This window comes from Oncorhynchus nerka, linkage group LG2 (assembly GCF_034236695.1).
Source record: "Oncorhynchus nerka isolate Pitt River linkage group LG2, Oner_Uvic_2.0, whole genome shotgun sequence".
Taxonomy (NCBI): Eukaryota; Metazoa; Chordata; class Actinopteri; order Salmoniformes; family Salmonidae; genus Oncorhynchus; species Oncorhynchus nerka.
The window spans coordinates 31,598,240-31,621,374 of NC_088397.1; the positions used below are offsets into that span (position 1 = coordinate 31,598,240).

At 49.6% G+C, this 23,135-nt stretch overlaps 1 pseudogene; it reads right to left on the reverse strand.

Moving 5' to 3' along the window:
- Positions 1 to 301: 301 nt before the first annotated feature.
- Positions 302 to 23,135, reverse strand: part of LOC115144677 (ras-associated and pleckstrin homology domains-containing protein 1-like) — a 74,186-nt pseudogene continuing 51,352 nt past the window's right edge.

Consider the following 23,135-nt stretch of genomic DNA (forward strand, 5'->3'; position numbering starts at 1 on the left):
ACTGTATCGATTGCTGAAAATGGTGGAAACCGAAGCTAATGCTTCTATCAATCCAATCCAGGATGGTCACACTTCCGGAGAAGAGTGGAGGATTGGGGACAAACCCTAGATTCAACTTTTAAGATGTCAGCACCTTGATATCCAGGCTTATTAGGACAATAAGTACTAGCACCCTTGAAATGAAGGCATTGCTGCGAGAACCCTCCCCTCCTCCTCCTCCTCCTCCTCTCTGCACTGCACTTCGGCAGGAGAAGCAGGAAACTGCACCACACTGGGATGTTTAGGCCATAAAAACAGGATATAGAAAGCAACATTCAATTTTAATGCGAGCCAGACGGGAATTTGTGAATTAATTTAGCCAGTCAGGTCTAGTCTAACGCTACTGACAACATAATTCAATGATCAGTACCTTAAAGCAACAACGTGTCGCTTCAATTTTAGCCACCATGTTGAGAATAACTGAGTATATGGTAAACGGCACCTGGAGCAAAGCTGCCCCCGCTCTGTACATTCTATTTCTATGATTTTAGGCCATGTCATGTGACAATCTAAAGGTGGCAGGGGCCGATGGGAGGGGAGCAGAAGCTGTTACTGTACAGATAAACAGAAGCAGATGTTCATTAGGCACCAAACGTTTTAAAGCATGTCCCCAACGAAAATCTAAAATGTGTGTTTCTAATTGGACAAATCCAGTGAGTCCCTCCCTGTTTCACAGTCCGTTTCTTCTGCTTGGTGCCTAATGAACCCGACTCAGATGCCGGTCAGGTCAAAGGTCAAACAAACACAGCACACAACCCACAGGGCATTCGAAAGACATACACACGACGTGCCGTTCCAGTCTTCAGTTAAGCAAAATAAATTGTATGCATTAAATAAAAAATTAACAAAAAAATGATTCCCAGTCACAAATGTTTCTAGTTGCAGTCATGGTTTCGTGCCTTTGGGAGGAGAGAATCTCCTTTTTTTCCCCATTTGGAGATTCCTTCGAGAGAGTGCAATCGTCTGTGAAAAAAGGCGTCCTTCTGATTTGCGTGAGACACTTGCAAAACATTCAGGGAATACTTAGGAAATGTCAAAACTCTCTGAGAATTCTTATCTCATTGATTCAAGTTTTTCGATCTTATCCGCCTCTCTCCAACATACTTGCAGCTTTTAAAAACGTAACTATAAAGAAAATCCTTTCACGTATTAAATAACTTCAGCGTAGCCTAGTGGTTAGAGCGTTGGACTAGTAACCGGAAGTTTGTGAGTTCAAACCCCCGAGCTGACAAGGTACAAATCTGTCGTTCTGCCCCTGAACAGGCAGTTATCCCATTGTTCCCAGGCTGTCATTGAAAATAAGAATGTGTTCTTAACTGACTTGCCTGGTTAAATAAAGGTAAAAAAAATAAAAAATAATAATATATAAAACCAGAGGCAAAATAACAATCCCTATTACAGAGGCCTTCCTTTATGGGCTATTTCCCCTTTATCTCTCGCTCTCACACATGTGAAAACACACGGGTACGGGCACACACACGCACGCACACACGCACACACACACACACAGACAGACAGAGCGTCATGTTTTACAGCATGTCCATGCAGTACCAATGCAGAATGAATCCTAACGTCGTTATTATTGGTTTTCTGACTACGTGGCACAAACATACGGCGAAGAAGCTGATACGTGGTTTGGCGTTTCCTTATTTACATGGTTAAGTATTCACCATCATAATCATGGAACACGAGGAGTCCAGTTTGTCAATGTCCACTGACGGTCCTGTGTGATAGATATGATAGATAGAAACCCCTCCCCAAGAGAGGTAAAGTAGGCATCATCCAACAGTCTCCTTTTCTACCACTCCCCTGGTCAGTGTGTCAGTTTTGTGTTGCCCCCCCTCTTGGGTGGGGCCGGTGGGGGCCCCCGCCGTAGCGTTGCATAGCCTGAGATGTTCCCCCCTGACAGCAACTCGGGCGGTGGAGGGGCCAGTGCCAACTCCATGTCGTCCATGGTGCCTGCGGCGGGCTCCAGCTTGGGGCCGGACAGGCAGGACGAGGAGAGCGAGCCCTGCCGGCTCACCGACTTGCGCTTCAGAGTCCGGTTCAGGTCGTCCATGAAGTTGCCCGGCTGGGGGGCGCAGTTGTTACCGTTCCCCTTGGGGGGCGAGGTAGGCAGGGGCAGCTTGGGAGGCGGGGACGGCTGGTTCCTCTGCAGCATGGGGGAGGGGCCTTCTTCAGGGAGCCCTTGCCCCAGGAGGAGTTGATGGTGGCGGGGGAGGGGGACCGGGAGGGGCAGGCGGTACTTTGGCTGGGGTTGACCACTGCTACCTTAGGTGCCCCAACGTGGCCATCACTGGGCAGTGGAGGGGGGAAGAGGTCAAAAGCCAGTGGGGGAGTGGGGTGGTAGGCCACGGCGCACTCCGCTGGAAGGGAGGGAAGTCGGCGGTGGACTGGCGCTGCTGGCCCACTTGACCCACTTTGGCCTGAAGGGCCAGGTTGGCCAGGTTCAACTTGCCTGGCTTGGGGGCGCCGGGGCCGGCCGGAGAGGGAGGAGGGGTCCTTAGAGGGAGAACTACCCAAGGACACGGCAGGGAAGGATGGGAAGGTGGAGGGGGAAGAGGAGGACTGGGGGCGAACTTGCTGAGAAGGTTCCTGCGGGACTCCTGGTATTCAGCCGTGGAGTTAGACTTGATGCTGGAGGCCTTCTGGGGGTGGCGGGCGGGGGCTTCCTGCCCCCCAGCCAGAGGAACCTGAGGAGGGTGTGGAGGAGCCCGATGGAGATCTCTTCAGGGGCGAGCATAGGTTGCCGGGGGAGAGGGGAGGCGGAGGGGTGGGGCCAGTGATGGGAGGGGAGGTGGAGCAAGAGGGGCAAGGCCGGTGACTGGAGCAGGTGGGAGCGGAGGAGGAGGGGGAGGAGGAGGGAAAGACAGGCTGCTCTCAGAAGCGGGTGGAGGGAACTCAGAGGCCTGTTGCTGGGCTGGCTGCCATCTTGGTTTGGCCTTCACCGCAGGAGGGGAAAGGGGGGCTTTGGGGCTCTCAAGTTGATTGGTTGACAGTGTGGACCCTGGGAACTGGCTTGCCATCTGTTTGACCAGGGAGGTAGTGGTGGGCGGAGCCGTGAATGACATGGGTGGCGGCTTGGAGAGGCTGTGCTGCTTGGGAAATGTGGGAGGGGGCTGGTTGGGAGTGTGGACTACCTGGAGGCTGTGCTGCTTCTTCATTGACACCGGAGGAGGAGGGGGCGGGGTGGGGGAGGAGTAGGGGCAGCAGGTGGGGCGGGGGGGAGAGGGGAAACAGGGTAGAGAGGCTTCCGGCCACCGTGGTGGAGCAGAAAGCCTGGGAGAAGGTTTTGGGTAGGGCAGGGGGGGGAGCAGCTGCGGGCGAGTACTGCTGCTGAGGAGTTGGGGGAGGAGGAGGTGGGGGAGGAGGAGGTGGGGGAGGCACAGAGTGCTTCTGGGGTGGCGGTGGGGTAGGAGGGGAGGTGGCGGGGGAGGAGGGGTGCCGGGCGACTCTACCAGTCTGGCAGCGGGGGAAAGAGGCCCTGGAGGGGACCGTTGGGGAACTTCTGGGCCAGTGCCTGCTGGAGGGCGTTGGCGCCGTAGGGCAATGGGCACAGACCTGGCATCGGGTCTGGGGGCGGTGGAGGAGGAGGGAGGGGGATGTCATTGCTCTCCGGCGGTGGTGGGATGAACTGGGGCAGGGCAGCCGGGCTGGGGGAACCGAGCCGGAGTGCGGCCATGGCCGACCCCAGAGCAGGCATGGAGGGCGGGGAGGGGGCGGCGGGGAGGCGGGACGTTGATGTTGTTGACCAGCGGTTTGACAGCCGTCTGATGGGGAGGAGCCGGGGCTTGAGCTGACGCCCTGGGTGGGCTCTGGTGGTTGTTTTGCGCCCTGTGGTGATTGGCGGCCTGGTGGGCAGCGTTCTGGTTCTGCAGCCGGGTGATGGTGCTGTACTTGGCGAACACTGTGGGGCCCGAGTGGTGAGGGGTGCTGCTGGCAGGCAGGGGCGGCGGGGAGGGGGTGGTGGCGGGGGAGGGGGTGGCGGGGGCACAGCTTGGTTGTAGCTGCTGTAGGGCTGTGGGGACAGCTGTTGGGGTGGTGGAGGAGAGAGCTGGGGGTGGTGGAGAGAGCTGGGGGGTGGTGGAGGAGAGGGCTGGGGCGGCAGGGAGGGCAAGGCCTGGGTGTAACTACTGCGGAGCTGGGGGGTGGTGGAGGAGAGGGCTGGGGCGGCAGGGAGGGCAAGGCCTGGGTGTAACTACTGCGGATCTGGGAGGCAGCTGTTGGGGCGGTGGAGGGAAGGGCTGTTGGGGCGGTGGAGGGAAGGGCTGTTGGGGCGGTGGAGGGAAGGGCTGTTGGGGCGGTGGAGGGAAGGGCTGTTGGGGCGGTGGAGGGAAGGGCTGTTGGGGCGGTGGAGGGAAGGGCTGTTGGGGCGGTGGAGGGAAGGGCTGTTGGGGCGGAGGAAGGGCTGTTGGGGCGGTGGAGGGAAGGGCTGTTGGGGCGGTGGAGGGAAGGGCTGTTGGGGCGGTGGAGGGAAGGGCTGTTGGGGCGGTGGAGTGAAGGGCTGTTGGGGCGGTGGAGGGAAGGGCTGTTGGGGCGGTGGAGGAAGGGCTGTTGGGGCGGTGGAGGGAAGGGCTGTTGGGGCGGTGGAGGGAAGGGCTGTTGGGGCGGTGGAGGGAAGGGCTGTTGGGGCGGTGGAGGGAAGGGCAGGGAAGGCAAGACCTGGGTGTAACTGCTGCAGATCTGGGGGGCAGCTGTTGGGGCGGTGGAGGGAAGGGCTGTTGGTGCAGGGTAGGCAAGACCTGGGTGTAACTGCTGCGGATGTGGGGGGGTGGCTGTTGGAGCGGTGGAGTGGAGGGCTGTTGGGCTGGTGGAGGGGAGGCTGTTGGGCTGGTGGAGGGGAGGGCTGTTGGGCTGGTGGAGGGGAGGGCTGTTGGGCTGGTGGAGGGGAGGGCTGTTGGGGCGGTGGAGGGGAGGGCTGTTGGGGCGGTGGAGGGAGGGCTGTTGGGGGCGGTGGAGGGAGGGCTGTTGGGGCGGTGGAGGGGAGGGCTGTTGGGGGCGGTGGAGGGGAGGGCTGTTGGGGCAGGGTAGGCAAGACCTGGGTGTAACTGCTGCGGATCTGGGGGGGAAGTTGCTGTTGAAGTGGGGGGGAGGTACCCCCCTGTGGCTTGGGGGGTAGAGCGTGGGTGTAGCTGCTGCGAGTCTGGGGAGGCGGCTGCTGTTGTGGCGCAGCCAACGCAGGGGGCTCCAGTTGTGGGGTCTGGCGGTGCGTGTGGGCAGGGTGGGGGAGGGTGGCGCCTCGGGTGGACTCCCTCATCTGTGCGGGGACAGAGAAATACACACAATGAGTACAGGATCACCATGGACAATCTGTTGATAAGCGACGGCTTGAGTATAAGAATATTTTGAAGATAAATACACAACGCAGAGGATAAGAGGACAAGAGTACTAGAATTAACGATCAATAGGGAATTGTCAATGTAAATAGGAGTTGGGTTTCAGTTCAACAGCTGTTTAGAATCTGTGGTATGTCACTCCTGAACTCAGTGTGCTATGTTCTGTACATTGAGTCTGGAGCAGGATACTTGTTATTTGGCCATTGGCCCAGATGTACTGCAAGGACTTCTGATTGGTCAATCCCAGGCTAGGGTGGGTGGTTATAAATGGCATCCTTTTCCTTTGTTCTGTGGAGAAAAGCTGAGGACAGGGGAGAATGAACATCTACCTCCCAGCATAACATTATGATTTGTCCTCTTTGAATAAACCTATTTTTCTCCCCCTGATTTGCTTTGGAGTTTGTGTTATTGAAGAATAACATAAATTGCTAACAATAACGGTACGGTTAGAATAAGGATTCGGGTAAACATAAGGTTAAGGCTAGGGTTAAGTTTAGGATAAGGGTCAGTAGAAAGTGAAATCAGCTCCAGTGTTATGAGTGGGCATTAGGTGGCCTGGACCGCCCTACAGTACCTCCTCCCGTGCAAATAAAGTATTTAAATATTGATCATTTATTTGACCGAGAAGAGCGGAGACAGAAAGACTCACCAATCTCAGATAAATCATCAGAGCGAGCGAAACAGCGCTCCCCTGTCTGAGTATGTGTAGCCCATGGATGTGATGTTGTCTGGACAAAAATAGTGTGGCATGTGTTAAGGGATGTTTTATCAATAATGACTAATTATGTATACATTTCAATCAGGACTGACTAATCAGAATACTATTATGCTACAGTATAGATGTATGAATTTTATTTGAATCCTAGTACTGAATATAATGTGTGTAATTATAATCAAGAATTAGAACAATGACTGTTCCTTGGTAGAAACGAATTAACTTATCGTCAGACAGGCTAGAATGCTTATCTACACAGGAAGACCTTGGCTTGGTCATAAATGATCTAAATTGGTGGGAGACGATGTAGGAAGGCTTGAGAACTATACTGCCATTGTACCGGAGTGGAGAAGAGACGGGACAGTTCGAAAACTAATGACATCATTTTCAGTTTATAACCTGTGGTAAATTGTATCATGTTCAGTACTCTTCAGAACAAACGCTAGTGCCTGATTTTGAGACTGGTCTCCGCCCATTTTATGTAAATAAGTTTCTTACAAATCCTTAGAAATGGGCTGAGTGTATTAATTTAATTGGGTATTAAACATATAGGAATTTAAATTCCTCTAACAGCATAGTCTTTTTGGCCAGACAGCATCACATACGGTACATGGGCAAAATCAAATGGTATTGGTCGCATACACATATTTTAGCCAGATGTTATTGTGGGTGTAGCAAAATGCTTGTGTTCTTAGCTCCAACAGTGCAGTAATATCGAACAATTCATAACAATACACACAAGTCTAAAAGTTTTTAAAAAATGGAATTAAGAAATATATAAATATTAGGACGAGCAATGTCAGAGTCCGGAGTATAAATACATATGTGATGGGATGTATAGACATTATGGACAGTATGTGGATAGAATATTTAGTATATTTGTAGAGTACGTAGGATAGAATATTGTATATATATACAGCAATAGTTGAATAGGATGGCATATTGACTAGAATACAGTGTGTAAACATTATTAAAGTGACCAGTGTTCCAGTGAAAGTGACTAGTGAAGCCATGTCTATGTGCATAGGGCAGCAGCCTCGAAGGTGCAGGGTTGAGTAACCAGGTGGTAGCCGCCTAGTGATGGCTATATAACAGTCTGATGGCCTTGAGATAGAAGCTGTTTTTCAGTCTCTCGGCCCCAGCTTTGATGCGCCTGTACTGACCTCGCCTTCTGGATGATAGCGGGCCGAACAGGCCGTGGCTCAGGTGGGTTGATATACTTGATGATCCTTTTGGCCTTCTTGTGACATCAGGTGATGTAGGCGCCAGGCGGTGATAGGATGACCTCAAATGGTGCATTTGTGAGGGTCTTAGGGGCCAAGCCAAATTTCTTCAGCCTCCTGAGGTTGAATAGGTGCTGTTGTGGCGTCGTCTACACCACAATGTCTGTGTGGGTGGACCATTTCAGATTGTTAGTGATGTGTATGCCGAGGAACTTCAAGCTCTTCACCTTCTCCACCGCGGCCCCGTCGATGTGGATGGCGGCAGTCTCCCTCTACTGTCTCCTGAAGTCCACGACCAGCTCCTTCGTTTTGTTGACTTTGTAAGACCGGGGCCAAGCATCGCTCTGATGCTTTCTCTGGTGAGATAGTTGTTTTAGCCACTTGCACATTGAAGGAAAGTTGGTGGGGGCACAGTGCACTGTTTTGATGCTGGAATTATTTTTGGACGAACGTGCAAAAGGTAACCTACTTTTTGAAATGATTTTTTTTGACAAAAATCGGTTGAACACATCACGACTGGTTGTGTTCATGCCACATTTATAAAAAGGTCATTTTTAATAAAATTACTCGTACGTTTTAAGTCATGCCTCCCTCGACTTTACCTAAATAAGTCTATAAAACACACTGCCATTGTTAAACTCTTAATATCAGAAACAGTGTGTTATAACCACTGTTAGGAGGGCATGTCATTTTCCTTTATGGTTTTCCTCCGCTGACCCCCACTACTCCCGACAGTAGGGCCTGCTTCCCTCCTTCTCCCGATAATTAAAAGGTGCCGTGCCCAGTTGACAATTACCCCGATAATTGCCTCGAAACTGAACATACACCAAAACTCAATTTCACACAACCCGTTTGGATAGAAAAACCGGAGACAATTCAACTGTCTGATTATCAGCACAAAACGTCATCACAGAGAGCAGGCCCCTACATCTCAAGCAAAAAACAACATCAGCAACGCACCTCACTAGCTTTCGTTGTTTATGTGACAACTTATGCCATTGCGTGAAGACACACACCATGGCAAGCACGAGCTGACAGTAATTGACCATTTTTGACTGCGGCCATATATTCATTAGAATGCCATTTATATGCTTTTGTGGCGATTTTCACTATTTATCAAGCACACTTGGAGATTAAAATAATGTTAAGGCAACAAATGTTTCATCATTTGACCGAGCATCTTGCTGACTGTGCGTCTTGGTGGTTGGGGTATCATCTTTTTTTGCCTTCGTAGAAAGCTGTTACCAAGTCCCAAATATGCATTCTGTTTCGTAGTTGTAACAAAGGCAACTCGACAAATAAAATGGTGTTTTTACATAAACAGTACCATAAACTAATGAAAAGTAACACTAATGAAAAGTAACACGAATGAAAAGTAACACGAATGAAAAGTAACACGAATGAAAAGTAACACGAATGAAAAAGCATTTTGTGTGATTTGAAATAAATATTTTTCGTAGTCTAATGTGACCTTCATAAACACAACCAAATGATAATTTTTTTGCAAAAGCATATGAAATGTATTAATTAAACTGTTAGAATGTTGCGGTCCGAATGACTGCTCATTAGCTTGAATGGCGGTTCTAGTTTTGCCACGGAAGGAGGTCCTGCAAAAAACAAAAACTTGCCCCATATATGAATCAAAAAGGCCCGTATATGGAAATGAAAAAGAGTCCAACTGATTTGTTCTGGCGCCGGCCCTGGTTGAATTGTTACTGATAGTCTGTAGAGCATCTACAGTGCGACTGAGACTAAATCAATCATCACAGTAAAACAATCTGATGGGAGACAAAGAGAAGAGGAGAAAGGAGAGATAATGGAGAGACATATAGAGAGATGAGAGGAAATACAAAGGAGGAATATATTGGCGTGAAGAGGAGAGGTCAAAGGGGAGAAGGACTAACCCTGGTGTTCTCCTCCATCTGCGTTCCTCTCTTCCAGGCCTCAGAGAAAATGGAGCTGACCACGCTCTGGGAGCGCCCGTGGCTGGAGGCCGTGTCCACTCCACTGTCTGACTGGCCCGAGTGGTTCGACTGGGACTCTGGGGGCACACACACACACACACACACACACACACACACACACACACACACACACACACACACACACACAGCCATGGAAGAGAGCCGCTAGATGCTGATCTTGGGTCAGTGTTGCATTTCCCCACTAATGGTTAAGGTTAGGATTGGGCAAGCGGAAGCTGATCCTAGATTTGTACCTTGGGGGAAACTTCACCCCGGAGCATATAAACACTAGACTTCTGACCTACACATTGGCTAACAAGAGTCTCTGAAGCCACCGAACTGCAATATTAGAACTCCCTCTTTTGCAGATTTGATTAATGGGAGTGGATGTGTAAAAAACGGTGAATCCACATCTCTGTAGATAGACTAGAGCTTTATCGTGTACCCTCAAAGCCACAACAACTGATTCAAGATCAGAACTAGAATAAATGTACCTACTGCTAGACAGGGGTTGTGGTCAACTCCATCTGATAAATTGAATCGAAAAGTCGTCATTGAAAATAATGGCCAATCAATTAATTAATAGCATATCAATCTCTACTGAATCAACATCACCTCAAATTGAGGTCAATTCGATTTGGTTACCAAGCTGATCCCGGATCACAGTCCCCCAGCCATTACCATTAAGCCTCAGTGGACCACCGTGGACTTGAGCAGCTGATCCCAGACCAGTTGTAAGCCCTGGAAGGCTGACTCACCGGGCAGACTGGCTGAGCCGGAGCCGGAGCTGGAGCCAGAGCGGATGCTGGAGGTGGAGAGGGAGGACCAGTCGTGGGCCGCCTCCGTGCGTTTCATGGCCTCCTGGTAGTTCACATACAGCTGTTTCCCGTACTACACCACCGCCACCGTGGGGAAAGAGAGAGGTCACGGTTGTTTATTAAAAGAGAAGCGCAGTTGCTAATTGTCCACATTGAATGTTGTATTTCGGTTGCATGGTTCATATATAATTTAATATTGACCAATGTCTTATCTTGTAAAACACAATCTTAAGTTAAGGGAAACAAACTTTTTGTATTTTTTTATTTTTAAGTCAGCTTTTAGTTTAGGAGACCCCTTTTGGCCTGAGAGAAAAAGTTCTATAGCCTCTAATAGTCATGTTTAAGAGTGACGTGGATGTTAAGGTTTACCTTGGCGATGCGAATGCCGTTGAACCATTGGTGGAGGGTCCTGACGTCGTCACAGCACAGATACTTGATGTACTGGGACTTCTTCTGGATCTGGGGGTGCTGAACACACAGAGACATGCACATGACGTGTTACCATGACAACAGATGTAGTTTCGCTTTGTTCCTAGGAGGAGGAATGGCCAATCAGGCTACGCACAACCAGAAGTCCAGAGGTTTGATCCCCATGGGTTAAATTGCCATGATCAGTGGTTTCAAGTTTGTATCCGTACCTTTTTTACGGGCTGATCATAGCGAAAAAGGAAATAATTCTGCATTTCCCGCTGTGTAAACACATTGCAAATGGCTTCAGGATAATGCCTCCGGATAAAGTTGGGTATCTGATATTCAGAGTTTAAACAGCCAAATTGATTACTCACTGGACTAATCGGGACTAATAAAGCCAATGCAACGGGCGTTTTATTTTTAACAAACATTGGGCCTTCCACACGAACAGGCTTTCCTAAAATTCCGTTGCGGGCCACATGGTCAGCTGCACCCCAGGAAGCCTGGACCGACACCAATGTCTTTCTTAGATCCGTCCGGACCGGCCGTCTTATTTACAAACGGTAGGCCCACCACAGATGGACATTCCTAAAATTCAATTCCAGGCGACACTTTCGGGCGATACCTCAATAAGCACGGACCAACACCGACGCCTTTTGGATTCGTTTTTTTTGGCCCTGTCCAGGCGCCTTTTTGTGCAGTCTGGACCGGCCTGGATTTCCACCTACGCAGGTTTTTGGTTCGGTCCGGACGGAATCAAACCAATCATAGATGTCCATGTTCAGACTTTGTCCAGTCTAGACCAGCCTTGATTTGTCCTAAACATAGGCAGCTATAAATTCCGTCTTTTCAACTTTCATTCAGAACGGATTTCAACGTCCGGAAAATACATATTTTCAACGTTCAACGTCATTTCCTTACTAGTACTATGAGTCTTACTGAGGGCAGCACATTTTCTGTCTCGCCTTGGGTGGCAGAGCGGCCAGGACCGGCCCTGATCGTTCCGTTCCAGTAAAGACATCGATTCCAAAACCACCCTTGATAATTGCCTTTGTGCCTGTTAGTTTGACTACAGCTAAAGATAGGTGGGTCAACATTAATAATATAGGAGAGTGGCGCCTTAACACTTATTTTTGGTGTTTTTCAGGGTCTGTGCTTTTAGAAAGGAGTGGCCTCAAAGGATATCATTACCCAGACCCCCCCGGGACCACATTCACTCACACAACAGATCCATCTTAATGGGCTTGTCCAGGCTCACTGCAACATCTCTACTCTAAAAATGTGCCACCCCTTGTCTAAAAATGAGTTAGCCCATGTTCCTAATCAATTCTCCACAAGGAGCAGAAGTGGAGTGCACCATTAGGTGAAAGGGGGGGGGGGGGGGGTGTTATCTTACTTTAAGGGCCAGGCAGTAGTCTGTGGGGGCCTTGTACTTGCTGCGGTAGTCCTGGCCGTAGTACACATTAACGTGGTCCAGCTGTAGAAAGCATACCAGGTCCCTGGAGGCCTATATGGAGGGAGAGACAGGATTCATATATGATTGATTATATCATATATTGCACAGGTAATCAAATACTCTTTGAGAAGGTCTGGTCACACAATTTCCTAGGTGACAGAAGGTCCAGATGGATATTGTTGTTTATCTGCATAGTAACAAACGTCAACCTTACAACCCCAAACTGTCACCACTCTTTTGCAGTTTTAAAGGTGATTTTCTGAAATTCTACACATTTTGCCATTGGGCAGAGATAACATTTCATAGTTTCAAAGCTAATTTCTTGCAATTCAACACATTTAGCTATGTCTTGGTGTGTGTTGATATGATACCGGAGTGTCTGAACAAAATAAAAAATGGGGGCCCCCTTGGGGTTGAGGCCCCTGGGCATGTAATCTGGCCATGAAAACTACAAGATTTAAATAGCTGGTTAGCCTAACTTACCTACCTAGCGAACATGGGACAGTTGATTAAAGGGACAGTTGAATAACTGGACATTTCTTGACAGGTTAAACAGCTCTGTAGGTCTGTCAGTGAATGACAGGAGGAAAACTGCCCATGCACTACCAAATATCTAAATACTCCTTGTGCGTTCTACTATTGCAACTCAACAGCAGTAAGATAAAAGCTTGGCCAATTTTTGCACAACTTTAAATAAATTGTCTGAGGCTTTAGACTAGAGAAGACTATCAGGGAGAGAGAGGAGAGTGAGTAGAGACATATTGACATATAATTGATAATATGATACTGGTTACAGACTGGCCGAGGCCCATGCCTAGAGGCCAAACTGGTTTGATAACGTATTCATTCAAGTAGAGGTTGAAATACTCACTGTTTGGCCAACAACGTGACAAATCTTATCAGATTACTGGTTCACTCATTGCAGAATTAACATCACAGGGTGAAATTGTATATACATTTTTTAAAAGGAGACAACCGATGGGATAATCAGAGAGGACAAGAAAATGGAAACGGTGTGTACTCCCCGTTCACCCACGACTGCATGGCCAGGCACGACTCCAACACCATCATTAAGTTTGCTGACGACACAACAGTAGGCCTGATCACCAACAAGACAGCCTATAGGGAGGAGGCCAGAGACCTGACCGGGTGGTGCCAGAATAACAACCTATCCCTCAACGTAACTAAAACTAAGGAGATGATTGTGGACTACAGGAAAAGGAGCACCGAGCACGACCCCATTCTCGTCGACGGGGCTGTAGTGGAGCAGGTTGAGAGCTTAAAATCCCTTGGTGTCCACATCAACAACAAACTAGAATGGTCCAAACACACCAAGACTGTCGTGTAGAGGGCACGACAAAGCCTATTCCTCCTCAGGAAACTAAAAAGATTTGGCATGGGTCCTGAGATCCTCAAAAGGTTCTACAGCTGCAACATCGAGAGCATCCTGACCGGTTGCATCACTGCCTGGTACGGCAATTGCTCAGCCTCCGACCGCAAGGCACTTCAGAGGGTAGTGCGTAAGGCCCAGTACATCACTGGGGCAAAGCTTCCTGCCATCCAGGACCTCTACACCAGGCGGTGTCAAAGGAAGGCCCTAAAAATTGTCAAAGACCCCAGCGACCCCAGTCATAGACGGTTCTCTCTACTACCGCATGGCAAGCGGTACCGGAGTGCCAAGTCTAGAATAAAAAGGCTTCTCAACAGTTTTTACCCCCAAGCCATAAGACTCCTGAACAGGTAACCAAATGGTTACCCGGACTATCTGCATTGTGTCCCACCACCCGCCAACCCCTCTTTTACGCTACTGCTACTCATCATATATGCATAGTCACTTTACCCACATGTACATACTACCTCAATAAGCCTGACTAACCGGTGTCTGTATTAGAGGTCGACCGATTAATCGGAATGGCCGATTAATTTGTGCTTATTTCAAGTTTTCATAACAATCGGAAATCAGTATTTCTTTTTTTTAGACCTTTATTTAACTAGGCAAGTCAGTTAAAAAAACATTCTTATTTTCAATGACGGCCTAGGAACGGTGGGTTAACTGCCTTGTTCAGGGGCAGAACGACAGATTTTCACATTGTCAGCTCAGGGGATCCAATCTTGCAGCCTTACAGTTAACTAGTCCAACGCAATAACAACCTGCCTCTCTCTCGTTGCACTCCACAAGGAGACTGCCTGTTACGCAAATGCAGTAAGCCAAGGTAAGTTGCTAGCTAGCATTAAACTTATCTTAGAAAAAACAATCAATCATAATCACTAGTTAACTACACATGGTTGATGATATTACTAGATATTATCTAGCGTGTCCTGTGTTGCATATAATCTGACTGAGCATACAAGTATCTAAGTATCTGACTGAGCGGTGGTAGGCAGAAGCAGGCGAGTAAACATTCATTCAAACAGCACTTTCGTGCGTTTTGCCAGCAGCTCTTCGCTGTGCGTCAAGCACTGCGCTGTTTATGACTCATCCCGAGATGAGGCTGGTGTAACCGAAGTGAAATGGCTGGCTAGTTAGCGCGCACTAATAGCGTTTCAAACTTCATTCGCTCTGAGCCTTGGGGTGGTTGTTTCCCTTGCTCTGCATGGGTAATGCTGCTTCGATGTTGTGGCTGTTGTTGCTGTGTTGCTGGTTCGAGCCCAGGGAGGAGCGAGGAGAGGGACGGAAGCTATACTGTTACACAGGCAATACTAAAGTTCCTATAAGAACATCCAATAGTCAAAGGTTAATGAAATACAAATGGTATAGAGGGAAATAGTCTTATAATAACTACAACATAAAACTTCTCAACTGGGAATATTGAAGACTCATGTTAGAAGGAACCACCAGCTTTCATATGTTCTCATGTTCTGAGCAAGGAACTGAAACGTTAGCTTTCTTACATAGCACATATTGCACTTTTACGTTCTTCTCCAACACTTTGTTTTTGCATTATTTAAACCAAATTGAACATGTTTCATTATCTACTTGAGGCTAAATTGATTTTATTGATGTATTATATTAAGTTAAAGTAAGTGTTAATTCGGCTTTTTTGGTCCTCCAATAATCGGTATCGGCGTTGAAAAATCATAATCGGTCTACCTCTAGTCTGTATATAGCCTTGCTACTCCTTTTTCAAAATGTCTTTTTACTGTTGTTTTATTTCTTTACTCACACACACACACTTGTTTTCCAGCACTATTGGTTAGAGCCTGTAAGTAAGCATTTCACTGTAAGGTCTACACCTGTTGTATTCGGCGCACGTGACAAACAAAAACTTTGATTTGATGTTGAGAAATATTGGTCTCCGGGAGTAACCAATGACCCATGATGCAATAGGAGAAGAGGCACATGCTCCGTCGATCCCTGTGGAGTCCTGTGTCATCATATCCAGAAACAAGAAATACCAGAGAGATGGGGTGGATCTGTTTCTCATGAACATGTGAACCCAATACACACACACACACACACACACACACACACACACACACACACACTCCAATCAATCAGTCAATCAAATGTAAAGCCCTTTTTACATCAGCAGTCGATTGGCGTATTCAGTGGGTGGCTAACCTTAGCTTTGCCTTTCGGCACGTAGTAGATTCCTGATGCGCGCAGCAGGAAGTATCGCTTCTTCCACGACTTCTTCCCATCATCCTTCAGCCAGAGGATTCCCTCTATTTCTGGTACTGACACTGAGCTGCCACAGAAACACTCCTGCACAAACACATCGTCGTTATTAGTGTAATCTAAAGAGAGCGGGAGAGACCGTGTGTGGTAGTGTGGGAGAGACCGTGTGTGTGCGCGCATGTATGTGTGTCTGTCTCACCTCTAGTAGGGCCTCTTTATTCCTATCGGCCATTTCAGAAGTCTCCTTCCTCCCCAACAAGTAGTTCTGTAAGTAAGTGGGGAAAATAGAGAGAAGGAGAAAGAGAAACAGAGGAAAGCAAAGGAGAAATAGACACCAGTTGAAAACAGCAGATCACACACTCCCCCAGACGAGCTGGCTCGCCTAGCCTTCTCGCCTAGCCTTCTCATGTCCAATGCATTATTCAGTCACAACCTACTTCTTAAACACACGCACTCTCAAGGGCTCTTAGCATGCATAAGAAATGTGTGTGTGTGTACTCTACACTAAAGCTGTGTGAGTAGTGTACACAACACATTGGAAGGGGTTTTTCTAGTTTCAAGGTCTTACCTGGGGGTTCTTGAAGAGGGCATATTTCTCGATGCGTTCGATGAACATCAGTTTGTTATGGCTGTCTCTGGTCCAATTCAGTAGGTTCTCCACTAAGTTCTCATGGTCCTCAAAGATCCGCTCTGAGGACAGAGAAAGAGCGAGGGAGTGTGTGTGAAACATGGTTCAATCCATGGTCAAAGGTAGTGCACTATAGAAGGGAAAGGGTGCCATGTGTGACACAGCCTAAATAACCATGTAGCCTGCACCTACCACGAGTGCTTCCTCTAGCAGCCTAAATAACCATGCTGCCTGCACCTACCACAGGTGCTTCCTCTAGCAGCCTAAATAACCACGCTGCCTGCACCTACCACGAATGCTTCCTCTAGCAGCCTAAATAACCATGTAGCCTGCACCTACCGCGAGTGCTTCCTCTAGCAGCCTAAATAACCATGCTGCCTGCACCTACCACGAGTGCTTCCTCTAGCAGCCCAAATAACCATGCTGCCTGCACCTACCACGAGTGCTTCCTCTAGAAGCCTAAATAACCATGATGCCTGCACCTACCACGAGTGCTTCCTCTAGCAGCCTAAATAACCATGCTGCCTGCACCTACCACAGGTGCTTCCTCTAGCAGCCTAAATAACCACGCTGCCTGCACCTACCACGAATGCTTCCTCTAGCAGCCTAAATAACCATGTAGCCTGCACCTACCGCGAGTGCTTCCTCTAGCAGCCTAAATAACCATGCTGCCTGCACCTACCACGAGTGCTTCCTCTAGCAGCCTAAATAACCATGCTGCCTGCACCTACCACGAGTGCTTCCTCTAGCAGCCTAAATAACCATGGTGCCTGCACCTACCACGAGTGCTTCCTCTAGCAGCCAAAATAACCATGTAGCCTGCACCTACCACAGGTGCTTCCTCTAGCAGCCTAAATAACCACGCTGCCTGCACCTACCACGAATGCTTCCTCTAGCAGCCTAAATAACCATGCTGCCTGCACCTACCACGAGTGCTTCCTCTAGCAGCCTAAATAACCATGATGCCTGCACCTACCACGAGTGCTTCCTCTAGCAGCCTAAATAACCATGCTGCCTGCACCTACCACGAGTGCTTCCTCTAGCAGCCTAAATAACCATGCTGCCTGCACCTACCACGAGTGCTTCCTCTAGCAGCCTAAATAACCATGATGCCTGCACCTACCATGAGTGCTTCCTCTCTAAATAACCTGCTGCCTGCACCTACCTTCCTCTAAGCCTAAATAACCATGCTGCCTGCACCTACCACAGTGCTTCCTCTAGCAGCCTAAATAACCATGCTGCCTGCACCTACCACGAGTGCTTCCTCTAGCAGCCTAAATAACCATGGTGCCTGCACCTACCACGCGAGTGCTTCCTCTAGCAGCCTAAATAACCATGCTGCCTGCACCTACCACGGTGCTTCCTCTAGCAGCCTAAATAACCATGCTGCCTGTACCTACCACGAGTGCTTCCTCTAGCAGCCTAAATAACCATGGTGCCTGCACCTACCACGAGTGCTTCCTCTAGCAGCCTAAATAACCATGGTGCCTGCACCTACCACGAGTGCTTCCTCTAGCAGCCTAAATAACCATGCTGCCTGCACCTACCACGAGTGCTTCCTCTAGCAGCCTAAATAACCATGATGCGTGCACCTACCACAAGTGCTTCCTCTAGCAGCCTAAATAACCATGCTGCCTGCACCTACAACAGGTGCTTCCTCTAGCAGCCTAAATAACCATGCTGCCTGCACCTACCACAGAAATAACCACGCTGCTTCCTCTAGCAGCCTAAATAACCATTCTGCCTGCACCTACCACGAGTGCTTCCTCTAGCAGCCTAAATAACCATGCTGCCTGCACCTACCACGAGTGCTTCCTCTAGCAGCCTAAATAACCATGATGCCTGCACCTACCACGAGTGCTTCCTCTAGCAGCCTAAATAACCATGCTGCCTGCACCTACCACAGGTCCTTCCTCTAGCAGCCTAAATAACCACGCTGCCTGCACCTACCACGAATGCTTCCTCTAGCAGCCTAAATAACCATGGTGCCTGCACCTACCACGAGTGCTTCCTCTAGCAGCCTAACTAACCATGGTGCCTGCACCTACCACGAGTGCTTCCTCTAGCAGCCTAAATAACTATGCTGCCTGCACCTACCACGAGTGCTTCCTCTAGCAGCCTAAATAACCATGCTGCCTGCAACTACAACAGGTGCTTCCTCGAACAGCCTAAATAACCACGCTGCCTGCACCTACCACGAATGCTTCTTCTAGCAGCCTAAATAACCATTCTGCCTGCACCTACCACGAGTGCTTCCTCTAGCGGCCTAAATAACCATGTAGCCTGCACCTACCACGGGTGCTTCCTCTAGCAGCCTAAATAACCATGTAGCCTGCACCTACCACGAGTGCTTCCTCTAGCAGCCTAAATAACCATGTAGCCTGCACCTACCGCGAGTGCTTCCTCTAGCAGCCTAAATAACCATGCTGCCTGCACCTACCACGAGTGCTTCCTCTAGCAGCCTAAATAACCATGCTGCCTGCACCTACCACGAGTGCTTCCTCTAGCAGCCTAAATAACCATGGTGCCTGCACCTACCACGAGTGCTTCCTCTAGCAGCCTAAATAACCATGGTGCCTGCACCTACCACGAGTGCTTCCTCTAGCAGCCTAAATAACCATGCTGCCTGCACCTACCACGAGTGCTTCCTCTAGCAGCCTAAATAACCATGATGCGTGCACCTACCACAAGTGCTTCCTCTAGCAGCCTAAATAACCATGCTGCCTGCACCTACAACAGGTGCTTCCTCGAGCAGCCTAAATAACCACGCTGCCTGCACCTACCACGAATGCTTCCTCTAGCAGCCTAAATAACCATTCTGCCTGCACCTACCACGAGTGCTTCCTCTAGCAGCCTAAATAACCATGCTGCCTGCACCTACCACGAGTGCTTCCTCTAGCAGCCTAAATAACCATTCTGCCTGCACCTACCGCGAGTGCTTCCTCTAGCAGCCTAAATAACCATGCTGCCTGCACCTACCACGAGTGCTTCCTCTAGCAGCCTAAATAACCATGTAGCTTGCACCTACCGCGAGTGCTTCCTCTAGCAGCCTAAATAACCATGTAGCCTGCACCTACCACGAGTGCTTCCTCTAGCAGCCTAAATAACCATGTAGCCTGCACCTACTAGCGTGCTTCCTCTAGCAGCCGAAATAACCATTCTGCCTGCACCTACCGCGAGTGCTTCCTCTAGCAGCCTAAATAACCATGCTGCCTGCACCTACCGCGAGTGCTTCCTCTAGCAGCCTAAATAACCATGCTGCCTGCACCTACCACGAGTGCTTCCTCTAGCAGCCTAAATAACCATGTAGCCTGCACCTACCACAGGTGCTTCCTCTAGCAGCCTAAATAACCATAGTGCCTGCACCTACCACGAGTGCTTCCTCTAGCAGCCTAAATAACCATGGTGCCTGCACCTACCACGAGTGCTTCCTCTAGCAGCCTAAATAACCATGGTGCCTGCACCTACCACGAGTGCTTCCTCTAGCAGCCTAAATAACCATGCTGCCTGCACCTACCACGAGTGCTTCTTCTAGCAGCCTAAATAACCATGATGCCTGCACCTACCACGAGTGCTTCCTCTAGCAGCCTAAATAACCATGCTGCCTGCACCTACAACAGGTGCTTCCTCGAGCAGCCTAAATAACCATGCTGCCTGCACCTACCACGAGTGCTTCCTCTAGCAGCCTAAATAACCATGCTGCCTGCACCTACCACGAGTGCTTCCTCTAGCAGCCTAAATAACCATGGTGCTTGCACCTACCACGAGTGCTTCCTCTAGCAGCCAAAATAACCATGTAGCCTGCACCTACCACAGGTGCTTCCTCTAGCAGCCTAAATAACCACGCTGCCTGCACCTACCACGAATGCTTCCTCTAGCAGCCTAAATAACCATTCTGCCTGCACCTACCACAAGTGCTTCCTCTAGCAGCCTAAATAACCATGGTGCCTGCACCTACCACGAGTGCTTCCTCTAGCAGCCTAAATAACCATGGTGCCTGCACCTACCACGAGTGCTTCCTCTAGCAGCCTAAATAACCATGCTGCCTGCACCTACCACAGGTGCTTCCTCTAGCAGCCTAAATAACCACGCTGCCTGCACCTACCACGAATGCTTCCTCTAGCAGCCTAAATAACCATGTAGCCTGCACCTACCGCGAGTGCTTCCTCTAGCAGCCTAAATAACCATGCTGCCTGCACCTACCACGAGTGCTTCCTCTAGCAGCCTAAATAACCATGGTGCCTGCACCTACCACGAGTGCTTCCTCTAGCAGCCAAAATAACCATGTAGCCTGCACCTACCACAGGTGCTTCCTCTAGCAGCCTAAATAACCACGCTGCCTGCACCTACCACGAATGCTTCCTCTAGCAGCCTAAATAACCATGGTGCCTGCACCTACCACGAGTGCTTCCTCTAGCAGCCTAAATAACCATGGTGCCTGCACCTACCACGAGTGCTTCCTCTAGCAGCCTAAATAACCATGCTGCCTGCACCTACCACGAGTGCTTCCTCTAGCAGCCTAAATAACAATGATGCCTGCACCTACCACGAGTGCTTCCTCTAGCAGCCTAAATAACCATGCTGCCTGCACCTACAACAGGTGCTTCCTCGAGCAGCCTAAATAACCACGCTGCCTGCACCTACCACGAATGCTTCCTCTAGCAGCCTAAATAACCATTCTGCCTGCACCTACCACGAGTGCTTCCTCTAGCGGCCTAAATAACCATGTAGCCTGCACCTACCACGGGTGCTTCCTCTAGCAGCCTAAATAACCATGTAGCCTGCACCTACCACGAGTGCTTCCTCTAGCAGCCTAAATAACCATGTAGCCTGCACCTACCGCGAGTGCTTCCTCTAGCAGCCTAAATAACCATGCTGCCTGCACCTACCACGAGTGCTTCGTCTAGCAGCCTAAATAACCATGCTGCCTGCACCTACCACGAGTGCTTCGTCTAGCAGCCTAAATAACCATGCTGCCTGCACCTACCACAAGTGCTTCCTCTAGCAGCCTAAATAACCACGCTGCCTGCACCTACCACGAGTGCTTCCTCTAGCAGCCTAAATAACCATTCTGCCTGCACCTACCACGAGTGCTTCCTCTAGCACCCTAAATAACCATTCTGCCTGCACCTACCGCGAGTGCTTCCTCTAGCAGCCTAAATAACCATGCTGCCTGCACCTACCACGAGTGCTTCCTCTAGCAGCCTAAATAACCATGTAGCCTGCACCTACCGCGAGTGCTTCCTCTAGCAGCCTAAATAACCATGTAGCCTGCACCTACCGCGAGTGCTTCCTCTAGCAGCCTAAATAACCATGTAGCCTGCACCTACCGCGAGTGCTTCCTCTAGCAGCCTAAATAACCATGTAGCCTGCACCTACCACGAGTGCTTCCTCTAGCAGCCTAAATAACCATTCTGCCTGCACCTACTGCGAGTGCTTCCTCTAGCAGCCTAAATAACCATGGTGCCTGCACCTACCACGAGTGCTTCCTCTAGCAGCCAAAATAACCATGTAGCCTGCACCTACCACAGGTGCTTCCTCTAGCAGCCTAAATAACCACGCTGCCTGCACCTACCACGAATGCTTCCTCTAGCAGCCTAAATAACCATGGTGCCTGCACCTACCACGAGTGCTTCCTCTAGCAGCCTAAATAACCATGGTGCCTGCACCTACCACGAGTGCTTCCTGTAGCAGCCTAAATAACCATGCTGCCTGCACCTACCACGAGTGCTTCCTCTAGCAGCCTAAATAACCATGATGCCTGCACCTACCACGAGTGCTTCCTCTAGCAGCCTAAATAACCATGCTGCCTGCACCTACAACAGGTGCTTCCTCGAGCAGCCTAAATAACCACGCTGCCTGCACCTACCACAAATGCTTCCTCTAGCAGCCTAAATAACCATTCTGCCTGCACCTACCACGAGTGCTTCCTCTAGCGGCCTAAATAACCATGTAGCCTGCACCTACCACGGGTGCTTCCTCTAGCAGCCTAAATAACCATGTAGCCTGCACCTACCACGAGTGCTTCCTCTAGCAGCCTATATAACCATGTAGCCTGCACCTACCGCGAGTGCTTCCTCTAGCAGCCTAAATAACCATGCTGCCTGCACCTACCACGAGTGCTTCGTCTAGCAGCCTAAATAACCATGCTGCCTGCACCTACCACGAATGCTTCCTCTAGTAGCCTAAATAACCACGCTGCCTGCACCTACCACGAGTGCTTCCTCTAGCAGCCTAAATAACCATTCTGCCTGCACCTACCGCGAGTGCTTCCTCTAGCAGCCTAAATAACCATTCTGCCTGCACCTACCGTGAGTGCTTCCTCTAGCAGCCTAAATAACCATGCTGCCTGCACCTACCGCGAGTGCTTCCTCTAGCAGCCTAAATAACCATGTAGCCTGCACCTGCAACAGGTGCTTCCTCGAGCAGCCTAAATAACCATTCTGCCTGCACCTACCACGAGTGCTTCCTCTAGCAGCCTAAATAACCATGCTGCCTGCACCTACCGCGAGTGCTTCCTCTAGCAGCCTAAATAACCATGGTGCCTGCACCTACCACGAGTGCTTCCTCTAGCAGCCTAAATAACCACGCTGCCTGCACCTACCACGAGTGCTTCCTCTAGCAGCCTAAATAACCATTCTGCCTGCACGCTCTGGATAAGAGCGTCTGCTAAATGACTTAAATGTAATGTAAATGTAACCTACCACGATTGCTTCCTCTAGCAGCCTAAATAACCATGCTGCCTGCACCTACCACGAGTGCTTCCTCTAGCAGCCTAAATAACCATGTAGCCTGCACCTACCGCGAGTGCTTCCTCTAGCAGCCTAAATAACCATGTAGCCTGCACCTACCGCGAGTGCTTCCTCTAGCAGCCTAAATAACCATGTAGCCTGCACCTACCACGAGTGCTTCCTCTAGCAGCCTAA